Genomic DNA, 22425 nt, shown 5'->3' with positions numbered 1-22425 from the left:
ATTAATAATTGACAACTAATAAGTTAATGACAAATTGCGGCCTAATCGAACATGTTACACTATATATATCAGGACAAAACACAACTAAATCCTACCACACCATCTTTGCACCATCACGAAACCAAACCCACTCAATTTCATTGAACGAAGCCTAAAAGACCAGTCTTGATTTTGAGTAGAACTTAAATAATGAATACTGAAGGGCTAAAAAAAAGAGAGCGCGACTTGACCCGCACACACTTTGGTTAGAGTGTGTTCCGACCCAAACAACCAATTTTGAAAGTGTCATTTAACCCGACCCAGGTGTTACTCATTAGCCAATCCGACCCAACCCGGTCTTATTGCAAAGTATAGTTTTTATGTTTCTCTTTAGTCTTTATCTAGTGCACTACTATTAGTTCAGTGACAAGCCCTCAAGTGAAAATATTAAAAAATTGCTTTTGTATCATTCTTAAACAAAGAGCCTTGATCTGTAGGTATTTTGATTTTTGATTACCAAACTATTTCCGGTCTGAACTAAAAACGGCCACTATTTTAAATAGACTCATTTTGACCTAAACCCAGTATGAGTTGTAACCCCGTCCGATGTGGCACGGTCTTCATGCCAGGTCTGATTTTAATAGTTATATTAAATGAACAAACTCACCAACACATTCATGTAAAGTATTTTAAGTTTTAACTCACAAGGTGCAGAATAAACGGAAAGAAATACACGTAAAAAAAGAAAAAAATATTCAAATTTCATACGGAAATATACTTAAATAGCTAACCAGACAAACAGTGGACTCGCTAACAGGTTATGGACTTAAAAACATATTATGAGCTCAAAATACAGATACGTTCAGAGTCTATTTTTCAATACAATTCTGAACTTTATAAATAAAAAAACACATATCAGTGGCTAAATAAAATATATATAAAGAAGGCTAGTTCGTAACCATTTTGCAGCCAAAAAACACATATCAATTTGATTATATTAATCACATATACCAAAATAAAAACTTACAAACTAAGAATTATCGACTAAAAGTATAACAAAAAACTTGAGTTGGCAAAATCATTTAAAGCATGATGTAAAGTAACACAAAAAAAATTAATAATGAGACCTCCAATTGCATCAGTATGAGAATGAGTTATCACACTTATTATTCCATTCTCAAATTGTATTTAGACAAATTACATTATTAAGTCAGGAATATATCACCTCATTTTGGCTTATAGATTATGTCAATTCTAACAGAACACTTTTAATTCATCATGATTACCATTAAACAAATGGGAAGATGTATGTACCTACAGTTGTATTTAAGGGACTTAAAATCTTTGCATCTCCCGTCACAAATCGGACTTTTACTAAGTGAATACTTCAACTTTGACCCATAGACCTCAGAAGTATTTCTCTTCACTGGATTTTTCATCATCCTAGATTACAATGGCCCATTCGTCAAGCCTCTAGCCCCGCCATTTAAGCTCCCATACTTCTCAACTGCAGGGCTTATTATCAACATAGATAAATGTAGAGATTTAACTTAAAAATCAAATTTTAAAACGGGAATGTGTACTAACTAACATAATAGTAGTAACAAACAACTGATAGCTGAGTTTAAAAGTACCTTTTTCAAATATTACTTTTTTCTTGGTTCTCCACCTAAATCCAACATGAAAATATGCAGATAGTTACAACAAGTCCATCCTAAAAAGCATTTGATAATGTACTCAAGAGCATACCTTGTCTATCATACCAGAGCACATAGCATACAACTTCTATAACCAGTAACACTATGAGCCCTAAAACTCTCAACTTTGTTCAATGCTGGTGTAACATGCCAAAATTTACAAAACATTAAGACATTGTATTAAATTTAATGAAAATTAGGGCATTTGAAAAATATGACATTATTATTAATAAATCTGGTTCTGTTACAAGATAAAATGCCCTAATTTAAGAATAAACAATTAGAAGAAATAATAAGCTCATAAAGATTAAGTACCTCAAAAGAAGACGAGAATAAGGTCATCTCCATCACCGTCTCTATTCGTCGGATAAACCAACACCAACCATCTTCGTCGCTTGGATGGGGCTCAGATTCAATTGAATCTGGTATTTGGTATCCAGGAGTTTGAGAAGAAAAGGAAAACATTTTCTTGGAGAGAGTGAGGCAATTTGAATTTTGAATCCATGTGGATATTGACCTCGGTGGAGATGGTTTTGAATTTGGAATATTGGATCGCTTATTTCAACTCTAAATTTTATGGGCTAAAGACACTTGTACATTATGTTTAAATGGTTTGTATCTCTTAATTTTAAGAGTTTTTGCTGAAATGACTTTTTTGCCTTTTATATATGTATTTTAATATAATATATATATATACACTTATGATTATAATAAACATGATAATAATATCTATTACTACCATCACCTAACGAACCAAACTATTTGATGTTCAAATAGAATTTTCCGTCAATATATATCATTGTATTTTTGTATTAATATTTATTTGATGTATTTGAAAATCAAAACCCAAAATTAATTATAATATATATATATATATATATAATAATAGATGGTAACAATAATAATTATAATAACATTTATAAATTTATAGCCATAATACTATTGATAATTAAACTAATAAAATTCTAATAACAATTTATTAAAACCTAATCAAATCCCAAATTCATTATAAGTCTTTTCATTTATTATTAATTAATATTGTATTTAACAACTAGGAATTCTTGTTGACGTATCCTGAGGAGCTCGACCGTATTTTATTTAATTTCTATCTCCATCACATCTTTGCAAGCCCCGGAAACTGGTGCCCTACTTTGACGTTGGATTTACTCATAAACACAGTTCTATTTATCAGAGTTAATTTAAACTTTCACGGAATAAACATTAGTCAACCATTCATTACAAACATTTAAAACTTGTCTTTAAAACATAACGTAAAATAGCTTATTAAAACATCACGACGAATCTTCTTTGGATTCCAGTCCATTCAAATCATGCCATGTGTCCCCCTCTCAAGCCAGCTGCTTCAAACTATTTACCTGCGTGCATACTAAAAGTCAGCTATGCTGAGTGAGTTCTATTTAATCAAGCAACATAAAATACATTCAGATACTTACTCATTCGTATCCGAAGATACATATTACTTACCTGCTTATCTTTCCTTCGTACATACATAAGTACATACCTTCTTTCTTTTATTCTTTACTTCTCTCATTCGTTTATATTTTAATACATACTTTACTTACTTACACGTTTTAAAGAGCATTACACCCTACTTCCTCGAGTATTATTAGCGCCCGGTTCCCTTTTCTGCCATGGATATTAATAGGGTCCTGTTTCCTTCTTCCTCGAGTATTATTAGTGCCCGGTTCCCTTCTTCCTCGAGTATTATTAGGGCCCGGTTCTCTTCTTCCTCGAGTACTATTAGGGCTCGGTTCCCTTCTTCCTCGAGTATTATTAGGGCCCGGTTCCCTTTCTTCCATACAACCATACCATACCATTCTATATATTTATAATTATAACTTTCATACATATTCTTGATCTTTTATATACCATACATACATCATTTATACATCATATATAAACATTCACATCTTTAAATTATCACCTGGCGGTACACACAATATCCGAAGATTGTTCACGCACCGTCAAGCATTAATTCATACATAAACCATATAAGGTAAGTGTATTAACTAATCACATCGAGTATGCACACAGCCCCAAAAACATAACAAGGAAATGAGGCTAGAAACTCACCTTCAAATGGTTACTCTCTGAATTTACTGTGATGCCCTTCTTGAGCTGTGCACGGCTAACTAGGTATCAATTAACTACTTCTAGCTATACCATACTTCTAAGTTATTGTAAACCCTAGATACGGGAGTCCGGGGGCAGCGCCCCTGGCAGCGGGGTTCTAGGGGCGACATCCCCTATCAGGGTCCAAAGGGCAGAGCCCCTAGTTGGGATTTGAGCTGCCAGGTCAGTTTGGAAAATTTTTATTTTCATTAATAAGTCTTTACTAAAAACCTCATCAGAAAACTAGAGTTTAATTATTTAATCAGTTCAAATCTTCATTTTAAACGTTACCTTTCATTATTAATTATTTCATATTTCATACAAGTCCATATCTATCGTTTACGTACATATGCGTCGTTTATCTTTCGTTTATTTAAAAAAAAAATCATAATAAGTCCGTATAAGCCACTATGGGCGTATAAGTCCTATAAGCGTATAAGTCTTATCATGGGCATTTAAGTTTTCAGCCGTATAAGTCCTCCCTAAGTATACGTCGTACTTAGCGTATAAGTGATATCCGGCGTATAAGTTATATCTTTACATATATACATATGCGGTTATATACCTACACGATGCCTGCTATACATATACGTTATGAATACATATACACGGCTTAGACTTATACGTTCCAGATACATACACGCTGTCCAACTTATGTGCCTTATACTTTTACGTTGCTAAACATATACGACGTATATACTTAAACACTGTATACGTTCCGTTCAGCTCTTGAACACGCGTTTTGGGATTTTTATTCGATTCCGGCGCCGTTAGCCGCCGTTGAGCACCATGGTTGATCGGGGTTTGATCGTTTATAGTCTAGGTAGCTTCGGGGTGTCCTGATCTGAGCTAAGGTGGCCCTTAAGCTCGTTTTTGGTTGATTAAACGCCCAAAACAAAGCTATATCTAGATCCAAACGGCTCATACGACATCACGGGGTTGCGGTGTTGGTTTCTACTAGGTTGGTACAGCTGAGATAAATCTTTTCTTACCTTCGGTTGGTCTTGGATCGTTGAATATAGAAGAGTAATGAGTGTTTGGCTTAAGTGTGTGTTTTTGATGGTGTAGACTATGGTATAGAGATAGATGGAAATGGAAAGGATTAAGGTTTAAGAGGTATTTATTCTACCTTAAGCTCATGGACCTTACACCCATCTTTACTTTTTGGTCCATCTTTAATTCTAATTAATTAGTCTACTTATCCTTCCATCTTTATTATTTTATTATTTCTCTACTAACTCAAGTAAGCTTTCCCATCATAATTAAATAATATATAAAATATTATTCTTAGAAATTTCGGGATGTTACAATCTTCACTTATCCTACTCTATAAGGTGAGTAATTCACATCCCTCGTTTTACCATTTTATGTTTTGGGGGTGTTAGACTTTCACAACCTAAATAGCTTATCATTTTCACTACAATTCTATTATCTGCGTTTATATGGTATTGCTCAATAGTTATACGTGCGAATGTGACTATGTGTTTATATTTGAGTTATGGTTGTTGGTATCTCATCCTCATCCTCATTAATATGATCATACGCCGTCGGAGTAACTCAACCCGTTGGGACGAGAGAAACACCCTTATTATTAGTTATTGTTATGCTAGTTGCAATTCGTATTTATCGCAAGGAATTGCCATTTTCAATATTATATATATACGAAAATTGTGATTACTTGCTCAACTTTACATTGACATATATATATATATTTTTACGCATGACACTGGTAGCTTTTTGGGATGAAGAAAGAAGTTAAAGAATAGATTGATACCTTAGGTTGCATGATTAATGATGTGATGTGAAACACACATTTTACCATCCTAGTTTCTATGCCGTTTGTGCTTAAACGTTAACGAATATCATTTGTTTTTCCATGAATTTACATGTTTGTGTATGTGATAGGTCCCATGTTGAAGAGAGTGAAAAAAAGAGTTTAAGAAAGAAGAAATCAGCTCAAACGGGATTCAGATGAAGCCGGTATGCGCGTTTGAAGATAAGTGAGTCCGATAAAGAAAAACCAGCCAAGTGAACTCGCCACACCACGCGGCCACATAGGCCTTGGTGGTCACATAGAGCGGCGCCCTAGGGGCTTCTTAGACCTTTTACTTTCGTTGACCACGACTATTTTGTCTTTTGTGGGCTTGTTTTGGGCCTAGTTTGGCTTGTTAATTAAGTTTATGTAATCTATTTAAACCCTAAAACCCTATGAACGAAATATACATCATTCCAGACATCCCACATCAGTTTCATACAAGTTTATGAAGAGGAGAAGAAGCCGATTCGGAGTTTCATCAACCGATTGTCGGTTTTTCCTATTTTAACATTTGTGAGTTTTTTCTTGAGTTTTAGACTTTGAAACAAGTTCCAATCAGTTTGTAATGGATACTTTGAGCTTAATTATCATTATTATCTACTGTTCATTCATTATGGTTGGCTAAACTTGTTTGAATCGCCTAGGTTTGATATTTAACGGTTTAATAACTAGTTTAGGGTGCTTAACAAGTGGTTGATTGTTATTCTATTGTAAAGTTTATAATTTATGATATTATTCCATGGTTACCCACTTCCATAGATGTATATCATGTTGCATGTGCTCCGTGTGTTTAATTATTGCATGAATTTGTTTCGTGTAGTCGTTAATTGCTAATTCGGTTAATACTTAGTGTGTTGATTGATTGTGGTAGACGCGTGCCATTAGGGTTTGTGCTTCTTGAATCATTTAGGTCCGTAGGATCATCCCTTTTGAGTTGGACCAAGACCTTAGAGGTTAGCTTATCTATCTGATTTAGTTGATTTAGTTACCCGTTGCGAGACCACGTACGGTTTTCTAGCTGTTGACTTGGTTAGTTTGTAAGTAGAGTTGTTTTGTCCTTAGTATTGAATTACCCCTCTTCTCCTAGGTATGTAATAGATCGAGCCATAGTGAGATTTGTAACTTAGACTGGACCAAGTTATGAGTTATTAGGGTACGTAGATTAACAACCATGAATTAAAAGCTATCTAGACGTTGTTAGGGTTTTCTGGTAAAACTGACCGTAGGGACCTAGTTTCCTTGACTTCACCTATGTTAGCTACCCTGGTTTCAACCACATGTTAGCACCCGTGTCATGTGTAGGTTCCCTGGACGGATCACACGAGATATCCCGATACACACAGGTGCGGAATCCCTGTGTAGATCGTTACGGACGTAGAACACAAACACACGAACACACGAATACGATACGAACAAACACACGTTATATTAATAACTCAACACGTGATATAATCACAGTTACAGACTCTCGACCTCACGTCACTTGACTCACACGAACTCTAACCACTTGAACTAACACACACGAACTAATCAGCCGTAACCTATATAAATACACGACAACTTCGCCTCAGGCGAAGTTGTCCATAACTTCGCTTGGTTAACAAGTTCGCCTAAGCGAACTTGTCAACAACTTCGCTTGGTTAACAAGTTCGCCTAGGCGAACTTGTCAACAACTTCGCTTTAAACAAACAAATACATAAACAATATTACAGACTCGATTACAGACATTAGACATATGAACTACTGACATTTATGCACCAACAGACTCCCCCTTGGCAGTAGCTTCATATCTTGATCTTTCAGCTCTTGTCTCGTAATCCTGTATCTTCACGCGTGCACTCCTTCTCTAACACACACCGACACAACCCTTTGATATTTCCTTGCTTCATCCTTCCAAGCAGGAATATAAAAGATCTTTTTCTCGTTAAGCATCTTCAGATCAGCTTGCGATAAGTTAACAAGATGCATCGGATCGTAAACTCTAAGGATCTCTTGTTCATCCTCATCTTCCATCACTGCCTCCGCTGTCTCACAATCAACGAACCACCACTTTAGGTCTTTGAGCACATCCTTGGGCATAAGCTTCATCGGTACTTCTTTAAGGCACCGGATTGGTTTATACTTCATAACCATCCAAGGCTTTCCATCAGCTCTCAAACCTCTATCCTTGTCTTCAACAAGTTTCCCTTTCTGTGGTTTCAACAACTCAAACTTCTTTTCCTTTATGCTCTCTTTCCATACGATTTTCCCTATGACTCTAGCCATATTATCGTCACTTCGATTGATCAACCCCAATCTGGCTAAGTCTTTAACCTCACATTCAGGCAGTGTGTTTAACGATCTCAACATTCTTCTAAGGTACTGAACTCCATCATATCGTTTAATCACGAAGAGCCGCAACTGCTCATCATAAATCCAGCATATAATCCCTTTCTTTGCTTCAGCATAGCCCTTAATATTGTAACTCTTTTTGAACATTGTAGGGACTGCCGGTTTCTTCGTTTTGACGAACCATTGAGCGTATCCTTCCTTCCACCTCGGCTGCTCTTCCCATTCAGTATCTTCAACTGCCGTCTGATCACCTACATCGGCCTTCTCAACCTCTGGAATGTCATGTTCGACATTTTCCTCTACTATCTCTCCTTCCTCAATCTCATTCTCAATCTCAATCTGCTCACCGATCTTCTCAATCACATCACTCGGCAGCACATCCTCATCAAATAACACATCGTCACTGAACATATCACCGTCAAGTTCCCTCAACGCATCAATCACGTCATCGTCAACCAACACCACATCATCACCACCAGCCGCGTCGGCAGACTCCCCCTCAGCTGTGGAAGTACCAAGAGCTTGAGAAGTTCTTGGCAGCTCACCACCTGCATCTTTCGATGCATTGGGATCATCGTCTCGGTCATTTCTTCTTTTCGTCCTTAGCTCGTCGCCTTTACAGCTCATCTCCCCCTGAGATGCCAAGAACTCCTTCAAGGCATCTATAATTTTCCCATGCTCAACCAGGAGGGATGACTGTAGTTGATTTGCTTCTACTAGGCGTTGAATAGTCTTCGATTGCTCTGCCACGATCCGCTCTAGTGAAGCTATTCTCTCTGAGTCTGACATAGGCGTAGGCGAGACATCAGAAGCAGGCGTAACCGCAGGTGGTACCATACCTGATAACCCTGCAGTAGTGACGACCGTTGACTCTACAAATTGTGCAGCAACCACCGACTGAGTAAGCGTTGGAGGTGGTAGAGACACGATCTCCGGAGTCGACATCTGGATAGTAGTGGTAGATGAAATGCCAGCAGATGATGTAGCCACCACGGGAACATCCGCAGCGCTTGTACTTGTAACCTGTACAGAAGTAGGAACGATAGACATACCAGACAGTGCAGCCGGAGCAAAACGTACCATCCTTGAAGTCTCTCCAGCTACCATACCTGCACCTGTCCTTTCCCGTCTTGAACGTCTTATCAGCTTATGTATATCTTCTTCCTCTTCTGACTCATCATCATCCTCCGTTCTCTTTCTCTTCCCAAACGTTCTCTCTCGAGACACCATCAACCGTCTCCCCTCATTCATGATCTCATCCAAATCTGAGTCAGCCATCGACGTAGCTGCTCTAGTAACACTCACACCCGAACCTTGTGCAGCAGAGACCTGCACCTCTTCATGTGTAACAACTTGATCCATATCGAAATAACCTTGACCTCCAAAGACAGCATCAAGATCTATATCCTCTGCAGCCGACACAACAGGCACAGCAGATGCAGCTTGAGTTGCTCTTGCCTGTCGCGGTTGAGGATCTCTGAACTCGTCCCCACCAGCAGGAACATACTCTGGGTTGATTAAAAACCCAAACAGTGGAGTATGCCTTGGACGACGTTCAGGGTTGCTCCTCGCACTCGAAGTGCGGCATTGAGCGAAGATACGCTTGCTCACAGATTCCACGTATCTTATTGGTCGTCGCTGAGGTAGATTCGGAGCCACATGGTTCAATATCATCTGGATGAAACGTGGATACATAATGAACCGCTCCCGAGCCATCGCCCTTCTCTGTCTGTCAATCTCGTAAAAGACCATCTGACTAAAACTATAGCGTTTATTGTAAGTCAGTGCAGTCATTGCGGACTGCATGGTCGCACCCATACCGTCAGTGCCCGCCTTCCTTCCTGACATGCAAAATATCATGACGTGCATAAGGAAGCGCCACTGACCAAGTAGAAAACCCTTCCGTCTCTGTGAATCGCCTAATGGACCAGAATAGCCCATTCGGAGAAACGCTCCATCACGAAACGGAGCCACAAACTCAGTTGGGTCGTCCCTCGTCTCTTCTCCAAACCGTAACGCCACCCGAATCTGTTCAGAATTGAACTGAACCTGATGATTGTTCACAGTCGCTCGCATGACCGGGGGCTCAACCCGACAATCGTATTCTACCGTCTGCCAAAAGTCTTCGATATTTGGTAAGGATATCGGCAGAGTGTTCGTGATAGCATGAAAAATCCTCGAGCGTATGAGGAAAGTAATAATCTCGCGGTAATCCTCAACGCCGCTCGCTTCTGGGTCAAGGGTGATGTACATATTGTGACCCGGGAAAAATTGCCTCTGATTGTCACCGTCGTCTCCTCCTGCACCTCCAGCACCAGCTACTGCGGCCATATCTGCAACATAACGAACCAAGTTAGTTAAACACTAAGACTTTGCACAAGTTCGCTTTGTTACCATGAGCGAAGTTGTGATAAACTTTTTATAGGCGAAGTTAAAGGTGGGGCGAAGTTGGGAACAACTTCGCTTCAGCTTTAAGTTCGTCTATTTAACATTCAGTAAAAATGATCTAGGCGAAGTTAATGTTAACTTCGCCTTATCACAACATCGCCTCAGGCGAAGTTAATGACAACATCGCCTCAGGCGAAGATAAGCCTCAGGCGAAGTTACGGATAACTTCGCCTAAACCTTAAGTTCGCCTGAATCTGAATCGGCGACAATAAGGATTATGGAACAACGTGCAGTTGATGTTTTCGTGATTAAGGAATCCGGAAAACATGATGTTAAGGTTATCTAGACGATCAAAGTGGTTCTTAACACGTAAAAACAAGTTTTTGAAAATCGGTTGTTAAAGTCCGATGGTCCGAGGTTTCGAAATCGGTCCAAACGACCCCTGATTAGCATGAATGAACATGGAATATATGATAAATCGACATCTCGAACCTTGAATCTTAATGAAATCTGGGAAAATAACTCGGAATCGAAATAAACAATAAGTTCGCCGGAAAATCAGTAAGTTCGCCGGAGAATACGGATAAGTTCGCTGATTTTGAAAAGTGATGAACAGTTTGACTCATGAACATCCTTATATAGGGTCTGGGTTATACAGGCGAAGTTACAGATAACTTCGCCTAGGCGAAGTTATTCACAACTTCGCCTGTTTAACAACATCGCCTATATTTACAAAATCAAACCTTATAATTTGAACATTTTTCAATTAACTCTTTAAAACTTCCCTTTAAGAAATAAATGACATGATCAATTCTAAGTAACCAGTTAAAAAATCATAAAACTATCTAAGTACAAAAACTTAAAAAATTTAAAGTATAAGGGATCAAATTTCAGTCTAGTTAGGGACTACCACGTTTTTAGAAAAGATCCGAACAGGAATCATACTAATTACGTGACTGTCACATAGATCCGTGTTTAGCTGTATTATGACATATAGAGACAGGTTGTAAGCAGGTATAACTTAAAGTGGTTTTCATCGTTTATGTGATACGAGTTAGGTTCGATTAAGCCTCAAAATTTAAGTGAGCAACAACTCAGAGATTTTGATGCCTCCTATCTATTCTCAAAGCGTATTTGGTTTTCCCCAAGTCACCCCGAATTGACTTCGACCCATAGTGTCTGATTAAGTTGTAAGTATTCTTGATCTGCTTCCCGTTCTTCTTTCTTACTCAATGATTGTGAAGTCTTGATTTTGTCATCTCTAATATGTTTCAATAACTCCAAATATTTTTTTTTTTTTCGAATTAACATAGACTTCAAAGTAGAAATTAACTGCAAGTCCCGAATCTGGATCACTGCAGTATCTTGAGACGCTATCTTCACGGGAATCAGAACACACATGGGCTCGTGTATGACTGGGTAATCGCTTTTCTGCCTATCATTCGGAAAGATATATATGAAGACATGCAAAACTCTTAAGGAGTTTCCACGTAAAATCAAGTAGATTTAGTTTGTATCACGTCTACTTTTACGCACCATAAAAAGTTACCATGACATACAATGACTGTCCTAAAGCCTTTTAAGCCTAATAACTTCACTAGCTAAGCACACAGAATTAGTATATCTATCATTTTCCAAGGTTGGATCAATTTTCTGTTAAACATAGCTAACGAACTTCTTACGAAGTAACAGACTTGAAAAATAATTTCATTTCCCAGAAAATTTTTGAATTCTATCGCCCCGATCGATTCAAAGTCTTCAGGTAAACGGCTATCCCGAAGATCCAATGGATCAGCTGGACCGACCACATACTAGTATGTGTCCTTCGAACTAATTATGATCGACTAATTTTCAGCAAAAGAATAAAAACTCATCATAACCGCCCCGGTCACTTTCAGTCATCTGGTTAATGGCTATCCTCATATTCTACAAGTAGAAATAAGGACCAAACATATCCTAAGACATGTCCTTCAAACTGAGGTAACCGACATAATTTTAAGCGATTAGTGACGTTTTTTTTTTTTTTTTTTAAATACAAGAAAAGCATGGTTACTCGGGATTGATCATCCCATTCAGTTCAATAAGGTTTTGAAATCTGGATTTGTCAAACGCTTTAGTATATAAATCAGCGAAATTATCAAGCGTATCCACCTTTTCAAGCACTATCAGTTTCTTCTCAGCACAATCCCGTATGAAATGATGACGTATGTCAATATGTTTAGTTTTACTATGTTTCACGGGATTGTTAGTTACTGAGATAGCAGCTGTGTTATCAATGCAAATAGGAGTAAGTAAGAAATTCAGACCATAGTCGCGCAACTGTTGTTGTATCCAAAGAACCTGAGAGCAGCAGTTGGATGCTGCCATGTATTCTGCCTCACAGGTTGAAATTGCGACTGAAGTCTGCTTCTTGCATTGCCACGACACCAATCTGCCACCAAGAAACTGACATCCTCCAGTTGTTGACTTCCGACTCTGATTGCACCCTCCATAATCAGAATCTGTGTAAGCGACCAGCTCCAAGTCTCCTCCTCTCGGGTACCACAACCCCAGCTTCGGCTTGCCCTTGAGATACCGCAGTATCCTCTTTGCACCTTTCAAATGAGATTCTTTTGGATTTGCCTGAAAACGTGCACAAAGACAAACAGCAAACATTATATCAGGCCTAGATGCAGTTAAGTACATTAAAGAACCTATTATTGCCCGATATTGAGTTGGGTCCACATCTGCAACACCGTCTACTTCAGCACCCAATTTGTGATTGACGTAGATTGGAGTATCATATGGAGAACTGTCCTCCATCTTGAAGCGCTTGAGCACATCATGAACATACTTCGTCTGATGAATGAACATCCCGTCCTTCTTCTGATCAACCTGCAATCCTAGAAAGAAAGTTAGTTCACCCATAGCACTCATTTCAAACCTTTTCTTCATGACGGCTTCAAACTCCTGACACATGGAGACTTTTGACGCAGCAAATATAATGTCATCCACGTAGACTTGTACCAGCAGGAAGTCGCTTCCATCTCTTTTGAAGAACAACGTGCTATCAATTTTCCCTCTTTCAAAACCATTCTCGAGCAAGTAATCCGATAAAGTTGAATACCAGGCACGAGGTGCCTGATGTAATCCATACAACGCCTTGCTCAACCTGTACACGTGATCTGGAAAGTCTGGGTCAGGAAAACCCGGAGGTTGCTCAACATACACAACCTTATCAACTTTCCCATTCAAAAACGCACTCTTCACATCTAGCTGAAACACCTTCATCTTTTCATAAGCCGCAAACGCTAAAAACAATCTTATGGCTTCCAACCTGGCGACAGGAGCGAACACTTCGTTATAATCAATCCCCTCTTGTTGATTAAAACCTTTAACGACTAGCCTCGCCTTGTTTCTTATAATAATTCCCTTATCATCTCTCTTGCACTTAAACACCCATTTTGTGCCTATCGCATGCACATTCTTTGGTTTTTCAACCAAAGTCCAAACTTCCATCTTCTCGAATTGAGCCAACTCTTCTTGCATGGCTTCGACCCACGAGCTGTCCTTTAAAGCCATTTGATAATTCTTCGGTTCAATCTGGCTTATAAAACAGGTGTACAGGCATTCATTGATTATTCCTGTCTCCTTAATGCTTGTATAAACACAGGTGTGTTCATTCAAGCTACTTCTCGTTTGTACACCTGAGGACACATCACCAATCACATTATCCAAAGGGTGATCTTTATGAATTCTCGTGGTCGGAACAGAACCGACATGCAAATTGTCTTCCAAGTTAGAAGAGAGCTCATCAATGGTTGTTTCATGCTGAGAGTGAAAAGGATTGATAAATTCTTCTTCAGTCGAGGCAGCAGGGGTACCGATAGAGTTTGATGAGGAAGGTTGACATTTATCAATCAGCTGTCTTTGCAATAGATTTTCTTCCTCATCAAGTATCATCTTCGTCGCAACTCTTTCTTCTTCTTCAGAAATTTCCAAATCCGGTATGTTAAAAGACTTAAAAAGCTTAACATAGTCGAAAAGCTCAGCAGGTCCATTGCTTGGTTTTGGCGGTTGGTAACTTGTGATGTCGGTGTTACACACCACCTCCACCTTGCAGGTCGAAGTATTGAAGACACGTCTGTTGGGAGTACCAACAACATAACCGACTAAGATTCCTTCATCGGCTACTTCGCCAAATTTAGAATTTGTCTTCAAGATCAAACAAGGGGACCCGAATGGTTCAAGACCACTCAAGTTGGGCTTCCTTCCATGCATAAGCTCGTAACACGTTTTACCAAGTCTCTTAACAGTTAACACTCTATTCAGAACATAGCAGGCTGTAGCAACTGCTTCAGCCCAGAACATCACAGGAAGCTTCGAATCTGCCAGCATAGTTCTGGCTCCTTCAATTAAAGTTCGGTTCTTCCTTTCAGCCACTCCATTCTGTTGCGGAGTATACGGAGCGCTGTATTGGTGTTCAATTCCTTTTTGAAGACAGAAGATCTCCATCTCAAAATTCTTGAACTCCGTTCCATTGTCACTCCTGATGAACTTAACTGTTTTACCCATGACGTTCTCAACTTTGGTAATCAAATTCTTCACCATTTGAGCCGTCTCATCTTTCGATTTCAGAAAATATACCCACGAATATCGCGAGTAGTCATCAGTGATCACCAAGCAGTAAGAAGTACGTCCTAGACTTTTTGCATACACGAGACCGAAGAGATCCATGTGAAGCAGTTCTAGAGTACTGGCAATAGAGTTGACCTTCTTGGTGAGATGGGATTTCTTGTGTTGCTTTCCCTTCTTGCATGCTATACATTTGTCTTCAAAGTTAAAACTTTTCAAGGGAACGCCCATCACAAGTCCATTCCTGACAATGTGGTTCATCTTCCGAAGATGAATGTGCCCCATCCTCCTGTGCCACAGTTCGGATTCCGATTCGCTTGCTTTCATCATTAAACATGATTCTTCCGTGGCCATTTCAGTAGACCTCATATCCATTACATAAGTATTTGTATCACGTGGAGCTTTCATCACTATCCACTCGTCTGGTATCTGAAAACCAGGCTTCAACACGATCGCCTCATTCTTCGTGAAATGAACAGTGTACTCCTTATCACAAATCTGCGACACACTCAGCAGATTGTGCTTCAACTCTTCTACAAAGTTCACATTCTCAAGAGTCATTTTTCCATTGGACACCGTTCCTCTTCCAGTAGTTCTGCCTCCACTTTCACCGGCAAAGCTAACTCTCGCTCCTTGAACAGGTTTTAAGTCGTGCAACAAGTATTTGTTACCCGTCATGTGCCGGGAACAGCCGCTATCTACAATCCAAAGACTGTGGGCAGCCCTGTTCAACTGTTCCTGCACAATAAAGCAAAGGATTAGAATCTAGGGACCCAAGACCAATTGGTCTTGGATCTATACATTCCGTACTTCGGCTTTCCAAAGTTAGCATCTGGATAATTCCTGTCAGTCCTATTAGGAAATCTCCTTGGAAATTGAGTGTGAGGCCTTCCAAACCTATGTGTATTGAAAGTATTATATCTTGCGGTTTGGTTATTATCATTGTTAAACTGAGGTTTGTTTCTGTGAAAACCTGAATTAGTTACATTTCGGAACTTTGAAGGGTTTTCATTTTTAGCAGTATTAAATTTACCATTAGGCTTATGCTCAGTTTTAATAGGCCTCACACCTCTGAATTTCGGCGTCAGAGGGCAATCTGCAACAAGATGTCCTAACTTATTACACCTAAAACAACACCTATGCTCCATTTTCTTTTCAAAGGTTGTATTGGATGTCGAGGCTGTGTTACCGGCCGTTCGTCTCACATAAGGTGGGACGTACGGGTTGAGTGGAGTACTCTTTTTATAAGTTTTATCTTTTTCTCCACCAGTGGGTAACACTACCTTCTCTTTTGTCTTACCCGATTCGGACAACTTATCCGAATCTGATGAGACTGGACTCGTAACAGAAATTTTCACACTTGAAACAGGCGAACTCGTTTCGCCACTACTAACACTTGGTTCTTTACTCGTAACCTTGATTGGAACTGTCTGAGGAACTTCAAAATCAACAGATTTCTGAACACTAGGGTTAAAAGTGTAATTGTGGTTATAAGGTGGTGGAACCTCGTGGTAACCAATTCCTCCCCTCTTCGCAGAGGAATCTTGACCACTAACCAGGTGATCAAGAATAGCTGAGGAATTTCTGAACTGCTCAAGTTTTCGGTTCAGTTCCACCACTTTCACCTGGTGGTCAGCAATCTGCTTTTCTCGTTCAGCAATCAGTTTAGTCTTTTCTTCTAAAACCTCATAACTTAGATCAATTACTTCAATTTTTTCAGCAAGTTTTGTTTTTAAGCTTTTAACATCTTTTTCACACGCTTTTATTTTAACTTTGTAACTGTTTTCTCTTGCTTTCATAAAGTGATGATCTTCTTTAAGAGTTTTAAATTCAGCATCTAAACGAACATACTGATCAGTTATGGTAGCAAGTTGCTCAGACAAATTCTCACATTTAGTACAAATAGGTTTAGAACTTACCTCGGAGAGTTGATCCTTGTTATCTGCCATGAAAGCCTTTTCCTTACAAGTAGCTTTCTCTTCTCCGGTAATCTTCTCACATTCTTCATTCTCAACCTTAGCCATATTTGCCTGCTCACGAGTTTCATTCGAATGCAGGTTCCAGTTGTATTCACCTGCTTCTCTGGACATCATGGCATTGATTTCTTTACTATTCCCAGTGTGCTGTGCAGACCGGCATAGACCACGTTCAACTCGCTCGTTTCTGCACTCTTTGGCAAAGTGCCCGTTTTGTTGACAGTTAAAGCACCTCACCTTAGACTTGTCGAACCCTGGCCTTCCACCAACAAACTTTCTCCCCGTCTTTCTCATAAACTTCTTCACTCTCCTCACTATCATGGCCATCTGCCATTGTAAATCCATTTCCTCCAGATCATCAGCATCGATCTGGTCATAGTCTTCATCCAGCATCGCTGGATCAACAACCTTTCCTTGAATATAGTTTTCATATGAAGCAATAAACGAAGCATAGAGGCCAAACTGCTCTTCAGCAGATTTGACGCTCATTGGCATCTTAGAGTAGTTATTGCTTGAAGAACTTGAAGAGCCACTACTCTGGCTTGCTGTCTGTTTAATACCGCTTGATCCACCGGCTACAAAGCAAACATCCCCATTTGAGTTTACTGACACATGCCCCTCCTGTGAAGACTTGGCACACGACTCGCCCTTCGAGTAGTAGGCGGCAGAATCAGTCTTTGAACTTGAATTTGAGTTTACTTTAGCACCGTACATGCCTGGATCTTGAACCTGATCCATAGATGTCTCTTTTCTGACCATATTAAGCTCAAAAGTTCTGAGCTTGTTGACAGTGGTTTCAAGATCATAAGTAGGGAAGTCCTTGTCTTCCCTCATCAGCACAGTATACATCTCCCATTTTGGTGGGAGGGCATCGAGAAGCTTTTCCACAATCTCTTCTTCTCGGTAGGAAATGGAGTAGTTACTCAATTCAGTCATTAGATGATAATATCGAGTGATAATATCATCAAGAGATTCGTTCTTCAAGTACTTAAAGACTGAAAATTGAGTTTTGAGCAACTTTATCTTTGAAGCCCGAATACCTACATTCCCTTCAAATCTGTTCTCAAGAGCTTCCCAAAGCTCTCTAGCTGATGTATACTTTCTGAACGTATGGAGGATCTCCTGTGGAAGAGCCATTGTGATTGCAGCATGGGCCTTGCTCTCGGCCTCATACATCTTTTTCTCCTCCTCTTCCATTTTACTGTATTTCTTGATTTGGTCTCGACCCTCATACTCCATGACTGGTGGAATATATCCATCTTGGATGCATACCCACATTTTCGCATCCTGGTACTTAACGTATTGTATGAACCTATCCTTCCACGCGACAAAATCGGTTCCCTTCAGCAACCTTGGGGCCTTTGTAGCTGACCCCGCTTCAACTTCCATCTTTACAAGCTCCGAAATGTTGATCGACGACATCCTTTTTGAAGACTAAGAAACCCGAAAAATTCTGAGTAGGCGAAGTTAAAAAATTTCCTCTGAACAGTACTGTAGGCGAAGTTAAGGATAACTTCGCTTAAGTAATAACTTCGCTGGATCTTTCTTAAATTCGCGTGACTGGGCGAAGTTGAGAATAACTTCGCTTAGGGTAAGCGAACTTAGAAAGTAGGCGAACTTGAAGAAAAATTCGCTGAGCTAGGCGAACTTGAGGAGAACTTCGCTGAGTTAGGCGAAGTTGAGGAGGTAGGCGAAGTTGTAAATAACTTCGCTTCTCCTTATATCTTCGCTGAAACCCTACGTATCCTGACGGCAACTTCGCCTGATGAACAGCAACTTCGCCTGACGAACTCAAACTTTCTGCAGATCTGAAAATCGGATTTTAACGAGGTTTTTGACGGTTTAAAGGCTTGAACACACTGGTAGGAGGCTAGAATGAGCAAAAACACCAAAAACTCGTCTCGTGAATAGTCGAAACAGGACGAATTCTACACCCGTGTGAATATCCCGAACCACACAATCGAGCAAAAGCTCTGATACCAATTGTAGGTTCCCTGGACGGATCACACGAGATATCCCGATACACACAGGTGCGGAATCCCTGTGTAGATCGTTACGGACGTAGAACACAAACACACGAACACACGAATACGATACGAACAAACACACGTTATATTAATAACTCAACACGTGATATAATCACAGTTACAGACTCTCGACCTCACGTCACTTGACTCACACGAACTCTAACCACTTGAACTAACACACACGAACTAATCAGCCGTAACCTATATAAATACACGAGAACTTCGCCTCAGGCGAAGTTGTCCATAACTTCGCTTGGTTAACAAGTTCGCCTAAGCGAACTTGTCAACAACTTCGCTTGGTTAACAAGTTCGCCTAGGCGAACTTGTCAACAACTTCGCTTTAAACAAACAAATACATAAACAATATTATAGACTCGATTACAGACATTAGACATATGAACTACTGACATTTATGCACCAACATCATGTTATAGCCGTTAAGACATCCTACCTAGGTGGTTCATTTTCTTATTTCGTTAGTTCCGTTAAGTTTCATCGTTAGTTAAGTTAAATTAGTTAAGTTAGTTTTAATTAAATAGGATAAAGATATATATTATTTAGGCAGAATTTAGGTTAGGGTTTAGTATTTGAGCCACCTCACGTGTCTTTGTATTCGACATCTAGACTTTCATTAGACGGTGCTGCTACGCGACCGATACACTTGTCGTTTGAAGCTTAGTTAGGATTGTTTTGTTTTATAAATTTAAGACTTAGTGTTGAATTGCGAAGAACTAGTTATTAATATTTATATATAGCTTTTCGCATATCAAGTTTCTTCTTTTTTTGTTTGCAGGTTGTTCAATGGTTGGTTGATGAGATGATTTCAAACATGTGTGGGGATGCCACTTGTTTTAGATGAGTGTCGCGTTATCTCTTGAGTGACTGCTTGGTAGAGAGCACTTGAGTATGAGGCTTGCATTCTAATTGGAGGGCACAAAACATGATTCATGACATACGTCCACTGCTATTTACCAGGGGAGTATGTTCCATTTTTCTTTATTTATTTTATTTTTGTATTTTTGTCTCACATTGAGGACAATATGAAATTTAAGTGTGGGATGGGGAATTAATGTTTTAAATGTACTAATAAATAATAAAAATAAAATTAAAGAAAGTTTTAAAAGAAAAATTATTTAAAAACGGTAAAAGATTTTAAAATTTAATGTCCCTTGTTTTCAAATTTTTTATGCATTAAACAAAATGATATTAACTACCGATCATTATCACTCTTGAATTCTTAAAAGAAAATGAGTTTGTTAAATCAGAGCATCTAAGGAGAAACTGGAAATGTAGGGAACGGAACCTAATAATATCCACGAATGTAGGGAACATACCCTAATAATATCCGCGAATGTAGGGAACAGACCCTAATAATATCTGCGAATGTTTTAGGACGAAGTATATGCCTATGTGTATGTGTAACAAGGTAAGAAGGAAAGTATGGTAGTATGAACGTATGAAGAAAGGTAAAGAACTATGTATGTATATGTACCTACGGGTGCGTCTATAAGAATATGTATGGATGTATTGTATGTTGCCTGATTAACTAGAACTCACTCAACGTAGCTGACTTTTAGTATGCACGCAGTTGAGTAGGATGAGGCAGCTCGCTTGAGGGGAACACGTGGCATCGAATAAGAGGCTGGCATCGGAAGACTCAAGACGTTTATGTTTAATGTTGTTTATTTTGAAAGACAAGTTGTTGTTTAAGACAAGTTATGTAATGTTTTATGAAAGTTTTTATATTCCGCGTATGTTTTTATTAACTCTGATGATTAGAACTATGTTGATGAGTATATCCAACGTCCAAATGTGAGGTACCGGTAACAGGGCCTTACAAGTTGGTATCAGAGCATGAGTTCGAGAGAATTAAGCATCTTACATGCTTAGACTCGAACAGAGAATGAGATCTAAGTAAGAAATGAAAGAAGATGCCAGTTCAAGAAAGCCATGTGTCACTCAAGTAAGCTCATTAAAGGTGAAGTATATGATTAATTTCATGTATAATGTAAGAATGTGTAATGAAGTTAGATTAATTGCTATAGAAAGAATATTTGAATGTTAGCTTAATTGCTAAAGAATGAATGTGTGTATGCAAGCTTAATTGCTTGGGATAAAATTGTAGGTTATATGTATGTTATGATTGTGTGAGAAGTAGAAACTAGCAAAGGGAAATATGTAGAACCTGAGGAGTAATGTAAAGATTTAATTACACTTGGCCAATGTCATTAACTTACCTTACAAATCATGTGCTAAATAACTCCTAGAGTGATAACGTTTGTGTTTCCTTAGAGATAATAGATAACTACTACAAAAGGGACGAGCGCGAAGAGGTCGTACTGGACGCTGTGGTAAGACACGTGCCAACCAGACACCTGCTGAAGAGGTGCGACAAAGTAATATACCAAAGCAGTAGGACTTTGACTTTAGGAAGTAAAGAAGAAGGATCATGCTTGGAGTCATGTACACTAAGGGAGTTGCTCAATTGTTTTGAAATAAAATGCCAACAATGTTCGCTAAAGCATCAAAGGTAGCCCAAACTAAGGAATCCAAGTGGAAGCATCATGAAAGAAACGGAGATAGGCCAACTAGATTGAGTCAAGACATGTAGTATGCCTGCAATAGTTAATTCCATAAGGGAACTTGCTGGGATCGGGAGTAACGAAGCGACCGATGAGGAAGCGGAGATGATCGAGAAGGACGGGTGATTGTCAAGATATCCTAAGTGAGCATGCATGAAAGGATGAGGCTACATAATGTAGCGAATATGAAAGAAGACGCTAAGAAGAATGTAGTGGTGTACCTGAGACTTTATGGAAGAAACCACTAGCGATACTTTCGTTAAAATATGAGGATGGTTAAGAATTGTAAGGTAAAACTAGAGGGACGTGAGTTCCTTGCTACTCTTTATGATTGACCTTAAGAGAGTTCGATGACGTTTGGGAATGGATTTGCTGTTTGAGTTAAGGCTCATATAGCATGTAAGAGCAAGTTGATAAGGTTTAAGTCTTGGGATGGCGGTACGGTGACGTTTTATAGTATTAAGGAAAGTTCTAGGCTTAAAGTCATTCCGATGATAAAAGCTGAAGGTTTGTTAAGACGAGGGTGCCGTGCCTACCTGGCGTATGTTGTCAATGCTATGGCCGAGACGAAAGAAGTGAAAGATGTTCCTCTAGTGTGTGACTATCAAGAAGTGTTCCTATAGAACCTTCTAGGGTTACCACCGGAACGAGGAGTAGAATTCCAAATAGAGTTAATACCAGGAGCACAACCCGTCGCGAAAGCACATTACCTCCTGGCACCGTCCAAGATGAAAAAGTTAATGTCCAAACATCAAGAACTCCTCGACAAAGGTGCCTTAATGTAGAGTGTTTCCCTGCGGGATGTACCGGTGATGTTCGTGAAGGAGAAAGACAGATATATGGGGATGTGTATAGATTACTGTGAGTGGAACAAGCTTACTG

The sequence above is a fragment of the Bidens hawaiensis genome, unplaced genomic scaffold, assembly GCF_021521415.1.
Source record: "Bidens hawaiensis isolate Kalapana, Puna unplaced genomic scaffold, B.hawaiensis_p1.1 tig00000190_1, whole genome shotgun sequence".
NCBI lineage: Eukaryota > Viridiplantae > Streptophyta > Magnoliopsida > Asterales > Asteraceae > Bidens > Bidens hawaiensis.
This window is presented reverse-complemented; position numbering follows the sequence as displayed.